We start from the raw sequence: 15,830 nt of genomic DNA on the forward strand, positions 1-15,830 counted from the left end.
TCTAGTGCAATCACATCTTTCCTGTAATGTGGTGACCAGAACTGTACGCAGTACTCTAGCTGTGGCCCAACCAATGTTTTATACAGTTCTAGCATAACCTCCCTGCTCTTATGTTCTATGCCTCGGTTAATAAAGGAAAGTATCCCGCATGCCTTCATAACCACCTTATCTACCTGCTACCTTCAGGGATCTGTGGACATGCTCTCCAAGGTCCCTCACTTCCTCTACACCTCTCAGTATCCTCCCATTTATTGTGTACTCCCTTGCCTTGTTTGCCCTCCCTAAAGGCATTACCTCACACTTCTCTGGATTGAATTCCATTTGTCACTTTTCTGCCCACCTGACCAGTCCATTGATATCTTCCTAGTCTACAGCTTTCCTCCTCACTATCAACCACACGGCCAATTTTTGTATCATCTGCAAACTTCTTGATCAAGCCCCCCATTTTCAAGTCCAAATCATTAATATATACCACAAAAAGCAAGGGACATAGTACTGAGCCTTGCGGGACCCCAATGGAAACAGCCTTCCAGTCGCAAAAACACCCCGTCAACCATTACCCTTTGTATCCTGCCACCGAGCCAATTTTGGATCCAACTTGCTACTTTCCCTTGAATCCCATGGGCTTTACTTTTTTGACCAGTCTGCCATGAGGGACCTTATCAAAAGCCTTGCTAAAATCCATGTAGACTACATCAAACGCGCTACCCTCATCGACCCTCCTTGTTACCTCCTCAAAAAATTCAATCAGGCTAGTCAGACACGACCTTCCCTTAACAAATCCACGCTGACTGTCCTTGATTAACCCGTGCCTTTCTAAATGACGATTTATGCTATCCCTCAGAATCGATTCCAATAATTTGCCCACCACTAAGGTTTGACTGGCCTGTAATTACTCGGTCTCTCTCTTTCTCCCTTTTGAAACAACGGTACAACATTAGCAGTCCTCCAATCCTCCGGCACCACGCCTGCATCCAGTGAGGATTGGAAAATGATGGTCAGACATTACTTTTCATTGTTTTGCTGAGAGAGAAAACAAACTGCTGAGGCTGGCAAATGTCCTTTGTCATATCCATCCAGAGTCCCACGGTCATACAAACATCTTCCGTTGCAGTGGCTATTAGAACTTCAGCACTTTAAGCTCCTTGGATACACAACTTTAGATGTGGTCTCAGGGCTGTCTGATTTGAATGCCAAACAAAAGGTGGATCACCAATAAAGTTTGAAACTCAGCACTGTAGCTTAATCCTAAAGTATGCAGGGAACTACCTAACTTTAGTAAAGGTCTTCCTTTATCCTTCACACAAGGTTTCTTGCCTCCTTCTGTTCTTAACTCCAACTTATAGATATGGACATCAACATTTACTTTTGACAATTTTGAAAATTCTACTTGTGAGCAAAAACAAGCAGGCTGATGGCCCTGTGGGCTGATTCCATTGAAAAGACTTGTGCGAGTGCTGCCTGATGCACAGTGGTTAGTTGCACTGTGTGGTAAGGAAGGCAGGCAGATTAAAAGAAAAGGCAGGCAGGAAGGAAAGCTTGAAACTCATCGTGTCGCCAGAATCACCCAAAGAGCGCCACATACGATGAATTACTTTGAAATCCTGTTGCTATTTCTATGTAGGCAAATACAGCAGTCATTTTTTGCACAGCAATGGGATGAATGACCAGTTAATCTGTTTTTGGTGGTTTTGGCCAGAATACTGGGAGGATTCTCTGCTCCTGTTCAAACAGTCCCATAGGATCTTTGATGTCCACCATTACCCGATGGAGAACAGACAAACAGGGCCTTTGTTGAACATCTAACAGGATAGCACCTCTGACAGTGCAGCATTTCATCTTCTGGTATGCCTGGTGCCTTCTCCCAGCACACTTTTCTACACTCCTCATTGAGCCATGAGGTTACAGACTGTGGTGGTATACAATTCTGCCGACGCTGATAGCCCACAGCGCCTTATGGATGCCTAGGTTTGAATTGCTAGGTCTGTTCTTAATCTATCCCACTTAGCACGATGTTAGTGCCCTACGACAATAGTGTGTCCTCAGTGTGAAGACAGGACTTGGTCTCCATGAAGACTGTGCAGTGGTCATTCCTACCAATATGGTCATGGAGGGACACATCTGTGACAGGCAGATTGGTGAGAAAGAGGTCAGGTACGTTATTCCCCTGTATTGGTTCTCTCACCACCTGTCGCAAGTCCAGTCTGGCAGCTATGCTCTTCAGGACTTTGCAGGGTTGACTTGCCCATGTTTCACCTGAAGCCTTGAGGCTTCATGGAGTCCAGAATCAATGTTGAGGACTGTATGTCACTGTGGCCCCACCTGTCGTAGGTCTGAAGTGCCAGTGGGACAGGACACACCCAGGGATGGTTAAGAAGGAGTCTGGGACATTGGCTTATACCTATGATTCTGTGAGTATGACTATGTCAGGTTGTTGCTGGACTAGTCTGTGGGACAGCTCTCCCAATATTGGCACCAGTTCCCAGATGTTAGTAAGGAGGACTTTTCAGGGTTGACTTGGCTGAGTGTGTCTTTGTCATGTCCTGATTCAATGCCTAGGTTGCAGCTGAGAGGATCATCTGAATTCATTCTAGTTATTTGTAGTAGTTTGATACAACATAGTGGCTTGCTAGGTCACTTCAGAGGGCAGTTAAGAGTCAGCCATGTTTGGTGTGGGACTGGAAACACATATGGGCCAGACCGAGTAAGGACATTAGCACAATCACAATAACTGAATTTGTTGTTTCAAATTGTTCCAGCATCAATTTTATTTCTGATCCTGTTGAACATATAGCCGTGTAGACAAAGTTTAGGTGGAACACAACAGATTAAATAACTTCCATCAACATGATTAAACTTATCCATACAATTCTCTCCATTTTTATTCCAGCTACCAATCCTTGTGTTAGGGGTCTGGTAGTGAGTTTTAGTGCTTCTATAACGGTCAGTTTTTTGTTCACTCCTTTTTTCCAATTTTTGTATAATTTTTGCCTACTGTTAATGATCTGCCAGTAGAAAGAGGGACTCGAGAATGGAAAGAGCAAAGACAGGGAGATGAGTGGAGACACAGAAGTAGGGGGTGAGCAAAAGACACAGACTGAAGTAGGGAATAAGAAAGTGATGCTTGGGGAGTTGTAGAGATCTGAGGCATAGTTATGGCCATTTGCCTGTCCAATGGAACCTAACTATATGCCTGTCAACTGTTAGTCGGGGCCCTGACAGGTAGCATTCAGGAACAGGTAAAAGATTCAGGACAGCACATTAATTTTTCTTGTGCTTGTCGGCTGAGGAGTGAGGCTACTCCATTCTTCAATGTGTGTTTGCTAACAGTGGGGAAGGTGGGACTTCCTTTTGATACAAGATGAAAAGTTGGGAGTTGGGATTATATTTGAGCATTGTGTTTTTTTAAAAACTGCCTCAACATTGCTGAGTTCACTCGAACTCCCAGATCCCTTTGAGCGTCTCTCTTGGCTAATCTTCCCACTCATTCTTTTGCCCAATGTTAAATCCTTCACATTTGTTGGTATTAAATTTAATGTGCCAGCTGTTCGTTGTGTAAATGATCCAAGTACTGTGCTTCTCTTATTTTACTGTCATCTGCAAATTTGACTCTCATATCTGTTTTAACATGTCATGATTTAAATTTTCCTCAACATTCGATATTTGCTGTCAAGATGAAGGAATTTATTTGTTTTCATCCATTTAACTTGCTTAGTGCCTGTGCCACATTAACCTCAAAATCCTTTATAGAATGCTTGATGTACAATTGGATATTATATCTGTTATCCTCTTTAGCAGGGAAAATGGAAGAAATGGACAGAATCCCGAGTAGAGGATTACAAGCCTGGTGTCAAGGCAGCGGGCAGACTATTGCTTCACAGTCAATTCTGGAGCCGAAATGGAAGTAAAATTGTCAGTGCTGAGACAATATTCGACTTCTACATGCCTTGTAGTAAATATACAGTATTTACTAATGGTACCCGAGACATCTACTGGCAGACCGCACTAATCATTGACAGGGTGTTCAATGTGAACACCTTTGATCCTTTCTCTGCTCCAGTGAAATAGCAGCTAGCCATTCACATTTGCTGGTTCTACTTTTTGAATAGATGATCAGGAGATCTATTACTGCATGTTCAGCCATCCAATTAATTAAACATATTAAACAAAAATAAAGGGACTCATTTTGAATAATGTTTACCTTTCAAGGCAATGGAACAATGTCTTCAGAAACAGGATCTCAATACACAGCATCTGTGAGGAAAAGAAAGGAATCGGCTCAATTATTCTTGAAAATTGAATGTTTTCGCCCCATTTCTCCTTCAAGTCAGCCATCTGTTCCCCAACTTCCTTTAGTTGAGGTCACTGAAGGCCTTTCTTTAGTGTACAACTCCCACCTATTCAGCAATTTAACAAGACAAAAACAAAAGTGAAAAAAAGTTTAACTTTTTTAAAAAAAACTTGTTCTCTTAGTCTTTGGCAATGTTGCTGGCATAGAAACTTTTCAAAAAAAGGAATAGGTTCATCCCTTTTGGATTTACAAGTCACATTTTCAAACAAGTCTTTACCTGCTCTAAATATTCCAGATGGTAGTCCTCAGCAGTGATGCTGTCAGAATCATTGAAATGGATTGTACTTTTCTATGTTCTGCAATGTAACTGTATCCTCCTCTTTCACATCGGGCTGAAGAAGCATCATGCACAGTTTGCAGATGGACAAACTTTCAACTGCTCCTCAGGCAAATTTAGGGATTAAAAAACAGGAAAATCCTTCCTGTTTTGACTACAATAAATTATTTGATTTTACATATTGTTTTACTGGGCACTGAATCTGACTCACATGGTTTACTATTCGAAGGTTAAATTTCAAGAATCACTTGAAGTAGTTCACCAACATAGGCTGCTGCTGCTTCTGCTGGTGCAAAAACACCTTATACATTAGTGCTTTCGACAGCAGTTAGATCCACTTTAAAACTGCCAGCTTCCACATGCATCGCTGAATTGATAATACTAACAAACCACTTCCCAGGGATCCTAAAGGGTGGGGAAGGAATGTACAGCAAATTCACTCCCTTACATTAAATAGGGCAAGAGCAAGCATTTCAGTCTCAGCCAATCAGCAGCCAGAAAAAAAATCATCACTGTCCACATTTACACTAAGGCGCAGGCTGATGTGACCCCCCTGGGGCCGCGCGCCACCCCCCTGGGGCCGCGCGCCACCCCCCTGGGGCCGCGCGCCACCCCCCTGGGGCCGCGCGCCACCCCCCTGGGGCCGCGCGCCACCCCCCTGGGGCCGCGCGCCACCCCCCTGGGGCCGCGCGCCACCCCCCTGGGGCCGCGCGCCACCTCCCTGGGACCGCGCGCCACCCACCTGGGATCGCACGCCACCCATGTGACCTCTCTGGGATCACACGCCACCCATGTGACCTCTCTGGGATTATCCAAAGCGAAGCAAGTACTGCAGCATCAACATGAAGAGCTTGCTGCTGACTTTGACGCTGCTATCAGTGGGAAACCAGTCATTTACATATTCTTAAGAGTTTAACCAGATGATGCCACATGCAGTTTAGAATCCCAACTAAAGATTTTCTATTTACAAAGATGCTTGACTCATCCTTGTGTCGTATAAATAAATAGAGCTGCTGCACAGTGAAGGATTTCGTAAGCTCTTGTAGCTTTTCACTTGCAAGGTATTTGATGAACAGCTTACTTTCCCAATACTAAAGTGCCACTAAGATGCTGGCAGTTTTTCTTCCCATTTAAGCTGTGCTAATTGGGAAGCACATGCCACACAGTTTTGTTGCAGAGTTCATGGATACTAATACAGACAATAATAAGAACTGTTTGACGGTTCCCCTGCTGCTTTCCCGAGATTTGGTACTTTAGTTATGTGGATAGACTGGAGAAGCTGAGGTTGTTCTCCTTGGAACAGAGACGGTTGCAAGGAGATTTGATTGAGGTATTCAAATTCATGAAGAGTCTAGACAGAGTAGATAGAGAGAAACTGTTCCCATTGGCGGAAGGGTCAAGAACCAGAGGACATAGATTTAAGGTGATTGACAAAAGAACCAAACATGAGGAAAAACTTTTTTACAGAGCGAGTGGTTAGGATCCAGAATGCACTGCCCAAGGGGGTGGTGGAGGCAGATTCAATCAAGGCCTTCAAAAGGGAACTGGATAAGTACTTGAAAGGAAAAAATTTGCAGGGCTACAGGGATAGAGCGGAGGAGTGGGACGAGCTGGATTGCTCTTTCATACGGAGACGGATTCGATGGGCCAAATGACCTCCTTCTGTGCTGTAACAGTTCTATGATTCTATAATTCTAAGCCGTTTTGTGCATATCGATGGCCATTAATATGGTTTCCTGAATATTCCAGCAATCCCCGACTACAAAATCTAAAACACTGAAGTCTGCCGATAAAATGCTAATGAAAGATATTTGTGGTGGTTGTCGGGTGCCATGAGAGCTGTGCTCAACTATAAACCTACAATCAATGTTTTCCCATTTCTGTTTTGCAGTGTTCCCACTGTCCCTATTGATTCCATTGGATTGTGGTCCACGTTACACCACTTCTAATAGCCACCCCAAGTACTCGTGAAAAGTCAGCTCCTCGGCACTGAGCTCACTTCATTTATAATCTACGTAAAACCAAAAACTACAGATGAGCAGGGGAGAGATCGATACACAAGAGCAGAGGAAAGAATCATTTACAATCGGGTTTTCACTCCATTCCTGATACTTTGTGCACGATGGTAAATATTAGTGACAGCGCCCACTTTGAAACTTAGGTAGAGTACAATGCAGTTATTAAATCCATTTCAGCCCATTGCACTGTAATATGTCATTGTGCTGAATGAATCTCAGCTCATTCACATCACCAGTAACATTTCTCACTGGATACAAAAGACAATTTCCACTGCTTGAGCTGGAAAACAAACAACTGAAAACAAAATGCAAAAGTAAAGCAATGTTTACCTATATGATCTGAACCATAGCAATATATGTACGACACTCCCACACCTCTTCACCAGATGAAAGGGTCACTGAAAATGCATAAATCAATTCAATATCAGAGCCTTACTGAGCCAGTGGAAATTGCAAAGCATTTCCATAATTTCACATCAGCGATGGACACCATTATTTTACACTACTTTCCTTCCACACCTCCTTCATATGTCTGCTCTGTACCGTTACTATTTCACAGCTATTCATAGTGATTAAAACCAGCATAAATCCACACCTAGGATTAAACATCCTGCAAATCACTAATCTATAATCAGGTTTGTACTACAATTTCCCTGTTTGCCGGATCAGTAACACACGACACTTGTTGGACACAATAAAATTAAAAGCACCGGGCATCAGGTGCAGCATGTATTAGATGCGGAGTGAAGTTATTTTTTTTTTTAAAAGTACATTTCCTTCCGACAGTTCTAGCATTAGATGATTGGTCAGAACTACATGCTGTAGGATCACACCATAACAGTAATGATGTAAATTTGGCTTCTAGGAATTACTGAGACAGTTCAGAAAAATTAGCAAGGACAGACAGATGTGACATTGGAGACCACCTTTTCGTCCCTCCTGTTTCTCTCTCCCATCTACCCATATTAAAAACTGGGATTCAAAGTACAGATTGAAAAGCTGTTTAAAAAATGAGGCATTTTCAAATATCACAATCCAACAGCTATAAGCAACCAACTAAATATTCCAATTATTTTAATGACGGACTGAATATTCAATAAGCTACAGTGAAATAGTCATTAAAAGTGAACTCTGTCTTCCATATTAACATATAGCCATCAAAATGAAGTGCCCAGGTCACCACAATGGTATTTTTTTACCCACTCCACACAGCAGCTGCCTGTCTTTTTTTAATTCGTTCATGGGATGTGGGCGGCGCTGGCGAGGCCAGCATTTATTGTCCATCCCTAATTGCCCTTGAGAAAGTGGTGGTGAACATCACAAATCAGAGACTGAAATATCTGACTGCTCGCTCAGTTATGAAATGCCAGTGGTCTCCTGAAGAAAAGTTCTCACAGCCACATCAATAGTGCATACAATATTGTGCCATGCACATTCTGGTTGGCACCACGACGGTGATTAGTCAATTAAAATCTGTAAAGTTTATTCACTAATTTGCAAGAACTGATGAGATTTTCAACAAGTACAACAGACCAAAGGATTGTACTTTTATGGCTGGAGAGTTCTCAGTTGGACTTACCTTGGTTAAACCACAAAGAAACTGTCAAACATTAGCTTTGTCCCAACTGTAAGCTCCCTCTTAATTCCGAGCAAGACTGCATTTTGATGATGTAGCAATTTCCTCCACTCACAGAACTTAAGTTCAAATAATGATCTCCTGTTATTGACTAAAGTTCAAAGTGTCGAGCAAATCTTATTACATACAGACCAAGTTTCGTTAACTTCTCATTGGACATGGGTTGTTAGGGGTTGAACCACTGATCATTGAGTCATATGATTTTTCCTTTCCGCACCAACTAACCCTCACATGACCTCATCAGCTACGAGAGTAAGGCAGTCCAGTTGACAACCAAGAAGCAATTATAGCAAGGCGAGAAGTCCTCAACTTCTTTCCTTCTCCAAGTGTCAGATTAGCTCAGTTGGCAGCACTTGTCTGAGTCAGAAGATTGTGGATTCAAATGGTAGGGCGCTGGGGAGAGTTATAGAACAAAGAGATCTCGGAGTGCAGGTTCATAGCTCCTTGAAAGTGGAGTCACAGGTGGATAGGGTGGTGAAGAAGGCATTCAGCATGCTTGGTTTCATTGGTCAGAACATTGAATACAGGAGTTGGGATGTCTTGTTGAAGTTGTACAAGACATTAGTTAGGCCACACTTGGAGTACTGTGTACAGTTCTGGTCACCCTATTATAGAAAGGATATTATTAAACTGGAAAGAGTGCAGAAAAGATTTACTAGGATGTTACCGGGACTTGATGGTTTGACTTATAGGGAGAGGTTGGATAGACTGAGACTTTTTTCCCTGGAGAGTAGGAGGTTAAGGGGTGATCTGATAGAAGTCTATAAAATAATGAGGGGCATAGATAAGGTCGATAGTCAAAATCTTTTCCCAAAGGTAGAGGAGTCTATAACGAGGGGGCATAGATTTAAGGTGAGAGGGGAGAGATACAAAAGGGTCCAGAGGGGCAGTTTTTTCACTCAAAGGGTGGTGAGTGTCTGGAACGAGCTGCCAGAGGCAGTAGTAGAGGCGGGTACAATTTTGTCTTTTAAAAAGCATTTGGACAGTTACATGGGTAAGATGGGTATAGAGGGATATGGGCCAAGTGCAGGCAATTGGGACTAGCTTAGTGGTATAAACTGGGCGACATGGACATGTTGGGCCGAAGGGCCTGTTTCCATGTTGTAAACTTCTATGATTCTATGATTCTATAAATCCCACTTAGGGACTTGAGGGCGCAATCTCAGCTGATATTTTAGTACTGTACTAAAAACCTAAGAAATAGGAGCAGGAGTAGGCTAGAAGGCCCCTCAAGCCTGCTCCGCCATTCAATCAGATCATGGCTGATCTACAACCTCAACTCCACTTTCCTGCCCGATTCCCATATCCCTTGATTCCCTTAGAGTCCAAAAATCTATCGATCTCAGCCTTGAATATACTCAACGACTGACCATCCACAGCCCTCTGGGGTACAGAATTCCAAAGATTCACAACCCTCTGAGTGAAGAAATTTCTCCTCATCTCGGTCCTAAATGGTTGACTCATTATCTTGCGACTATGCCCCATAGTTCTAGACTCTCCAGCCAGGGGAAACAGTCTCTCAGCATCTACCCTGTCCAGTCCTCTTCGAATCTTACATGTTTCAATGAGATCACATCTCATTCTTCTAAACTCCAGAGTATAGCACTCATTCGACTAAATCTTTCCTCATAGGCCAACCCTCACATCCCAGGAATTAATCTCGTCAACCTTGGTTGTACCTCCTCGAAGGCAAGTATATCCTTCCTTAGTTAAGGGGACCAAAACTGTACACAGTACTTCAGGTGTGGTCTCACCAAATCCTTGTACAATTGCAATAAAAGTGTGGTACTGAGGGAGTTCATGAAGCTCATGACATTGCTCATGGTAAGTCAGATTGCACTGTTCGAAAGAGTAGAGAACTGGGGGAGATGGGCCATCTAAAATTAAAAAAAGCTTTTGTGATTTTAACAAGGAACAAACAATTTGAGGCAAATTTTTTGAATTCATTCATGGGATGTGGACGGCGCTGGTATGGCCAGCATTTATTGCACATCCTTAATTGTCCTTGAGAAGGTGGTGGTGAGCCGCCTTCTTAAATCGCTGCAGTCCGTGTGGTGAAGGTTCTCACACAGTGCTGTTAGGAAGGGAGTTACAGGATTTTGACCCAGCAACGATGAAGGAACGGTCATATATTTCCAAGTCAGGATAGTGTGTGACTTGGAGGGGAACGTGCAGGTGGTGTTGTTCCCATGTACCTGCTGCCCTTGTCCTTCCAGATGACAGAGGTCGTGGGTTCGGGAGGTGCTGTCGAAGAAGCCTTGGCGAGTTGCTGCAGTGCATCTTGCAGACGGTACACACTGCAGCCACGGTGCGCCGGTGGTGAAGGGAGTTAATGTTTAGGGTGGTGGATGGAGTGCCAATCAAGCGGGCTGCTTTGTTGTGGATGCTGTCGAGCTTCTCAAGCGTTGTTGGAGTTGCACTCATCCAGGCAAGTGGAGAGTATTCCATCACACTCCTGACTTGTGCCTTGCAGATGGTGGAAAGGCTTTGGGGAGCCAGGATGTGAGTCACTCGCCTCTGACCTGCTCTTGTAGCCACAGTATTTATGTGGCTGGTCCAGTTAAGATTCTGGTCAATGGTGACCCCCAGGGTGTTAATGGTGGGGGATTCGATGATGGGAATGCCGTTGAATGTCAAGGGGAGGTGGTTGGGGCGGTAATTGGCTGGATTGGATTTGTCCTGCTTTTTGTGGACAGGACAATTTTCCACATTGTCAGGTAGATGCCAGTGTTGTAGCTGTACTGGAACAGCTTGGCTAGAAGCGCGGCTAGTTCTGGAGCACAAGTCTTCAGCACTACAGCCGGGATGTTGTCGGGGCCCATAGCCTTTGCTGTATCCAGTGCACTCAGCCGTTTCTTGATATCACATGGAGTGAATCGAATTGGCTGAAGACTGGCTTCTGTGATGGTGGGGATATCGGGAGGAGGCCGAGATGGATCATCCACTCGGCACATCTGGCTGAAGATGGTTGCAAACGCTTCAGCCTTGTCTTTTGCACTCACGTGCTGGACTCCGCCATCATCGAGGATGGGGATGTTTACAGAGCTTCCTCCTCCCGTTGATTGTTTAATTGTCCACCACCTTTCACAACTGGATGTGCAGAGCTTTGATCTGATCCATTGGTTGTGGAATCGCTTAGCTCTGTCTATAACATGTTTAGCATGCATGTAGTCCTGAGTTGTAGCTTCACCAGGTTGGAATCTCATTTTTAGGTTCGCCTGGTGCTACTCCTGGCATGCTCTTCTGCACTCCTCATTGTACTAGGGTTGATCCCCTGGCTTGTTGGTAATGGTAGAGTGAGGAATATGCCGGGCCATGAGGTTACAGATTGTGCTGGAATACAATTCTGCTGTTTCTGATGGCCCACAGCACCTCATGGATGCCCAGTTTTGAGCTGCTTGATCTGTTTGAATCTATCCCATTTAGCACGGTGGTAGTGCCACACAACACGTTGGATGGTGTCCTCAGTGCGAAGACGGGACTTCATCTCCACGAGGACTGTGCGGTGGTCACTCCTACCAATACTGTCATGGACAGATGCATTTGCGACAGGTAGATTGGTGAGGACGAGGTCAAGTAGGTTTTTCCCTGGTGTTGGTTCGCTTCCCACCTGCTGCAGGCCCAGTCTGGCAGCTATGTCCTTCAGGTCTCAGCCAGCTCGGTCGGTAATGGTGCTACCAAGCCACTCTTGGTGATGGACATTGAAGTCCCCCACCCAGAGTACATTCTGTGCCCTTGCTACCCTCAGTGCTTCCTCCAAGTGGTGCTCAACATGGAGGAGGACTGATTCATCAGCTGAGGGAGGGCGGTAGGTGGTAATCAGCAGGAGGTTTCCTTGCCCATGTTTGACCTGATGCCATGAGATTTCATGGGGTCCAGAGTCAATGTTGAGGACTCCCAGGGCCACTCCCTCCTGACTGTATACCACTGTACCGCCACCTCTGGTGGGTCTGTCCTGCTGGCGGGAGAGGACATACCCAGGGATGGGTATGTCCTGTTCCACAACCAACGGATCAGATCATAGATCTGCAACCCTGCCACATCCAGTCGTGAATGGTGGTGGACAATTGAACAACTAACAGGAGGAGGAGGCTCTGTAAACATCCCCATCCACAATGATGGCGGAGTCCAGCACGTGAGTGCAAAACACAAGGCTGAAGCGTTTGCAACCATCTTCAGCCAGAAATGCCGAGTAGATGGTCCATCTCGGCCTCTTCCCGATATCCCCATCATCACAGAAGTCAGTCTTCAGCCAATTCGATTCACTCCACATGATATCAAGAAACGGCTGAGTGCACTGGGTACAAAGACTATGGGCCCCAACAACATCCCCACTGTAGTGCTTAAGACTTGTGCTCCAGAACTAGCCGCACCTCTAGCCAAGCTGTTCCAGTACAGCTACAACACTGGCATCTACCCGACAATGTGGAAAATTGCCCACGTATGTCCTGTCCACATAAAGCAGGACAAATCCAATCCGGCCAATTACCGCCCCATCAGTCTACTCTCAATCATCAGCAAAGTGATGGAAGGTGTCGTCGACAGTGCTATCAAGCGGCATTTACTCACCAATAACCTGCTCAACGATGCTCAGTTTGGGTTCCGCCAGGACCACTCGGCTCCAGACCTCATTACAGCCTTGGTCCAAACATGGACAAAAGAGCTGAATTCCAGAGGTGAGGTGAGAGTGACTGCCCTTGACATCGAGGTGGCATTTGATAGTATGGCACCAAGGAGCCCTAGTAAAATTGAAGTCAATGGGAATCAGAGGTGAAACTCTCCAGTGGCTGGAGTCATACCTAGCACAAAGGAAGATGGTAGTGGTTGTTGGAGGCCAATCATCTCAGCCCCAGGACATTGCTGCAGGAGTTCCTCAGGGCAGTGTCCTCGGCCCAACCATCTTCAGCTGCTTCATCAATGATCTTCCCTCCATCATAAGATCAGAAATGGGGATGTTCACTGATGATTACACATTGTTCAGTTCCATTCGCAACCCCTCAGATAACGAAGCAGTCCGTGCCTGCATGCAGCAAGACCTGGACAACATCCAGGCTTGGGCTCATCAGTGGCAAGTAACATTCGCACCAGACAAGTGCCAGGCGATGACCATCTCCAAGAGAGTCTAACAACCTCCCCTTGATATTCAACGGCATTACCATCGCCATACCCCCCATCAACATCCTGGGGGTCACCATTGACCAGAAACTTAACTCGACCAGCCATATAAATATTGTGGCTACAAGAGCAGGTCAGAGGCTGGGTATTCTGTGGCGAGTGACTCACCTCCTGACTCCCCAAAGCCTTTTCACCATCTACAAGGCACAAGTCAAGAGTGTGATGGAATACTCTCCACTTGCCTGGATGAGTGCAGCTCCAACACTCAAGAAGCTCGACACCATGCAGGACAAAGCAGCTTGATTGGCACCCCATCCACCACCCTAAACATTCACTCCCTTCACCACCGGCACAACGTGGCTGCAGTGTGTACCATCCACAGGATGCACAGCAGCAACTCGCCAAGGCTTCTTCGACAGCACCTCCCAAACCCGCGACCTCTACCACCTAAAAGGACAAGGGCAGCAGGCACATTGGGACACCACCACAACATCCCGGCTGTAGTACTGAAGACTTGTGCTCCAGAACTAGCTGCGCCTCTAGCCAAGCGATCCAGTACAGCTACAACACTGGCATCTATCTGACAATGTGGAAAATTCCAGAAGTGAGGTGAGAGTGACTGCCCTTGAAGGACAAGAGCAGCAGGCACATGGGAATAACACCACCTACACGTTCCCCTCCAAGTAACACACCATCCCGACTTGGAAATATTTTGCCGTTCCTTCGTCGCTGGGTCAAAATCCTGGAACTCCCTAACAGCACTGTGGGAGAACCTTCACCACACAGACTGCAGCGGTTCAAGGCGGCGGCTCACCACCACCTTCACAAGGGCAGTTAGGGATGGGCAATAAATGCTGGCCTTGCTAGTGACGCCCACATTCATGAACGAATATTAAAAAAATGGTGATGGAGAAGTCTTGGACGTTGGCTGAAAGGTATGATTCTGTGAGTATGGCTATGTCAGGCTGTTGCTTGACTAGTCTGTGGGACAGCTCTCCCAATTTTGGCACAAGTCCTCAGATGTTAGTGAGGAAGACTTCCAGGTCGACTGGGCTTGGTTTGCCTTTGTCATGTCGGGTGCCCAGTGGTTCGATGCCGGGTGGTCTGTCCGGTTTTATTCTTATGACGACTTTTTGTAGGGGATTGGACAACTGAGCGGCTTGCAAGGCCATTTCAGAGTTAAGAATCAACCACATTGCAGTGGGTCTGGAGTCACATATAGGCCAGGCCGGGTAAGGACGGCAGGTTTCCTTCCCTAAAGGGCATTAGTGAACCAGATGGGTTCATTTTGAACAACTTAATTGATTGATTTATGTCAGTTTTCAGTTAGACTTCTGATGCATTGCAGCTGTGAATTTTAAAATAAATCAAGTAATTTGACAGATTTTCAAAAAACTATATAAAAAAAAATCTTCCAGAGTTGATATTTTACTTTTACAAATATAAAATCTGAGCCAGTCAGTGGCAAGAAATTTGCATACAAGAAAGCATGCTTCCCAAAGTGACAGACAGGAAGTGAGCACTGCCATCGAGTTAATATTCGAACAGTACTAGCAGATCTCCCTGTCGCATTGCTTGCAGTGAATGAGTGGTTCTGCTGTTGCAAGTATTGGGAAAGAAGTTTTTATAGACCAAAGGATTGTACTCAGACAGTGAAATAAACATTCCTGGGTACCTCGAAAATAATTACTGCCCACATCCCATCAACGATTTAAAAAATTAAATGAAGCTACAACTGTATAAATAAACCCCTTCATATAAACAATTCAGCCTTAGCACAACACTCTCAAATGTCTTGCCAAATCCTTTCAGCACCTGCAACAGTGTAAGCTCCCAGTCACTGTGCAAATGACATGAGATGTGCTGGTATCTATGTTTATTTCTGTTGTCACTATTTTATCATGCTTTTCTGTCAACATTTATCATTGTAAATTGCTATGTCAACACTTTCCATTCAGTTTTACTAGGTTTACTGCCACGATATAGTTACAGGCTCTGTGGAGCAGTCGCACTTCCAACACCATCTTGTATATAAAAAGAAACTTATCATCAACTGACTGTGGGCAATACCAGAGGCAATGTGCTGGTTAGTAAATAAAGAATGGTGTCTCTTTCAGTCAGACTTTAGCAAATAAAAATCATTTAAAAAAAGAAAAACATTCTGCAATGCACCTTGAGTAACAGACTTCGAGTCAGGGGTGGGGGGGAGAAAGGGGGTCGAGGGGAGAACCTTTGAGCAGTAGCTTTACCTAAGTGTCAAACTGAGGCGGAATGCAAGAGTTAGAATAGGCTGGTGGGTGGCAGTTACAGTTCAATGTGGAGAAATACAAAGTATTATATTTGATTACACTGTAAGGAAGTGTACCCTAAAGCTCAAGATTCTTAACAGAATAGTTTCATTCATAGGGCTTTGAATTATAAAAGGAATTATGA

General features: G+C 44.9%; 1 protein-coding gene across 3 annotated transcripts in view; it reads right to left on the bottom strand.

The window, feature by feature from the left end:
• The window catches only part of LOC137310040 (tight junction-associated protein 1-like), a 206,770-nt gene that overhangs the window by 98,964 nt on the left and 91,976 nt on the right, over nt 1–15,830 (bottom strand). For all 3 annotated transcript variants that reach the window (XM_067978003.1, XM_067978004.1, XM_067978005.1), the window contains exon 3: nt 4,202–4,254. The gene's annotated coding sequence lies outside the window, so the exon portion shown is untranslated. The remainder of the gene's footprint in view (nt 1–4,201; nt 4,255–15,830) is intronic.

This window comes from Heptranchias perlo, unplaced genomic scaffold, assembly GCF_035084215.1.
Source record: "Heptranchias perlo isolate sHepPer1 unplaced genomic scaffold, sHepPer1.hap1 HAP1_SCAFFOLD_200, whole genome shotgun sequence".
Lineage (NCBI taxonomy): Eukaryota > Metazoa > Chordata > Chondrichthyes > Hexanchiformes > Hexanchidae > Heptranchias > Heptranchias perlo.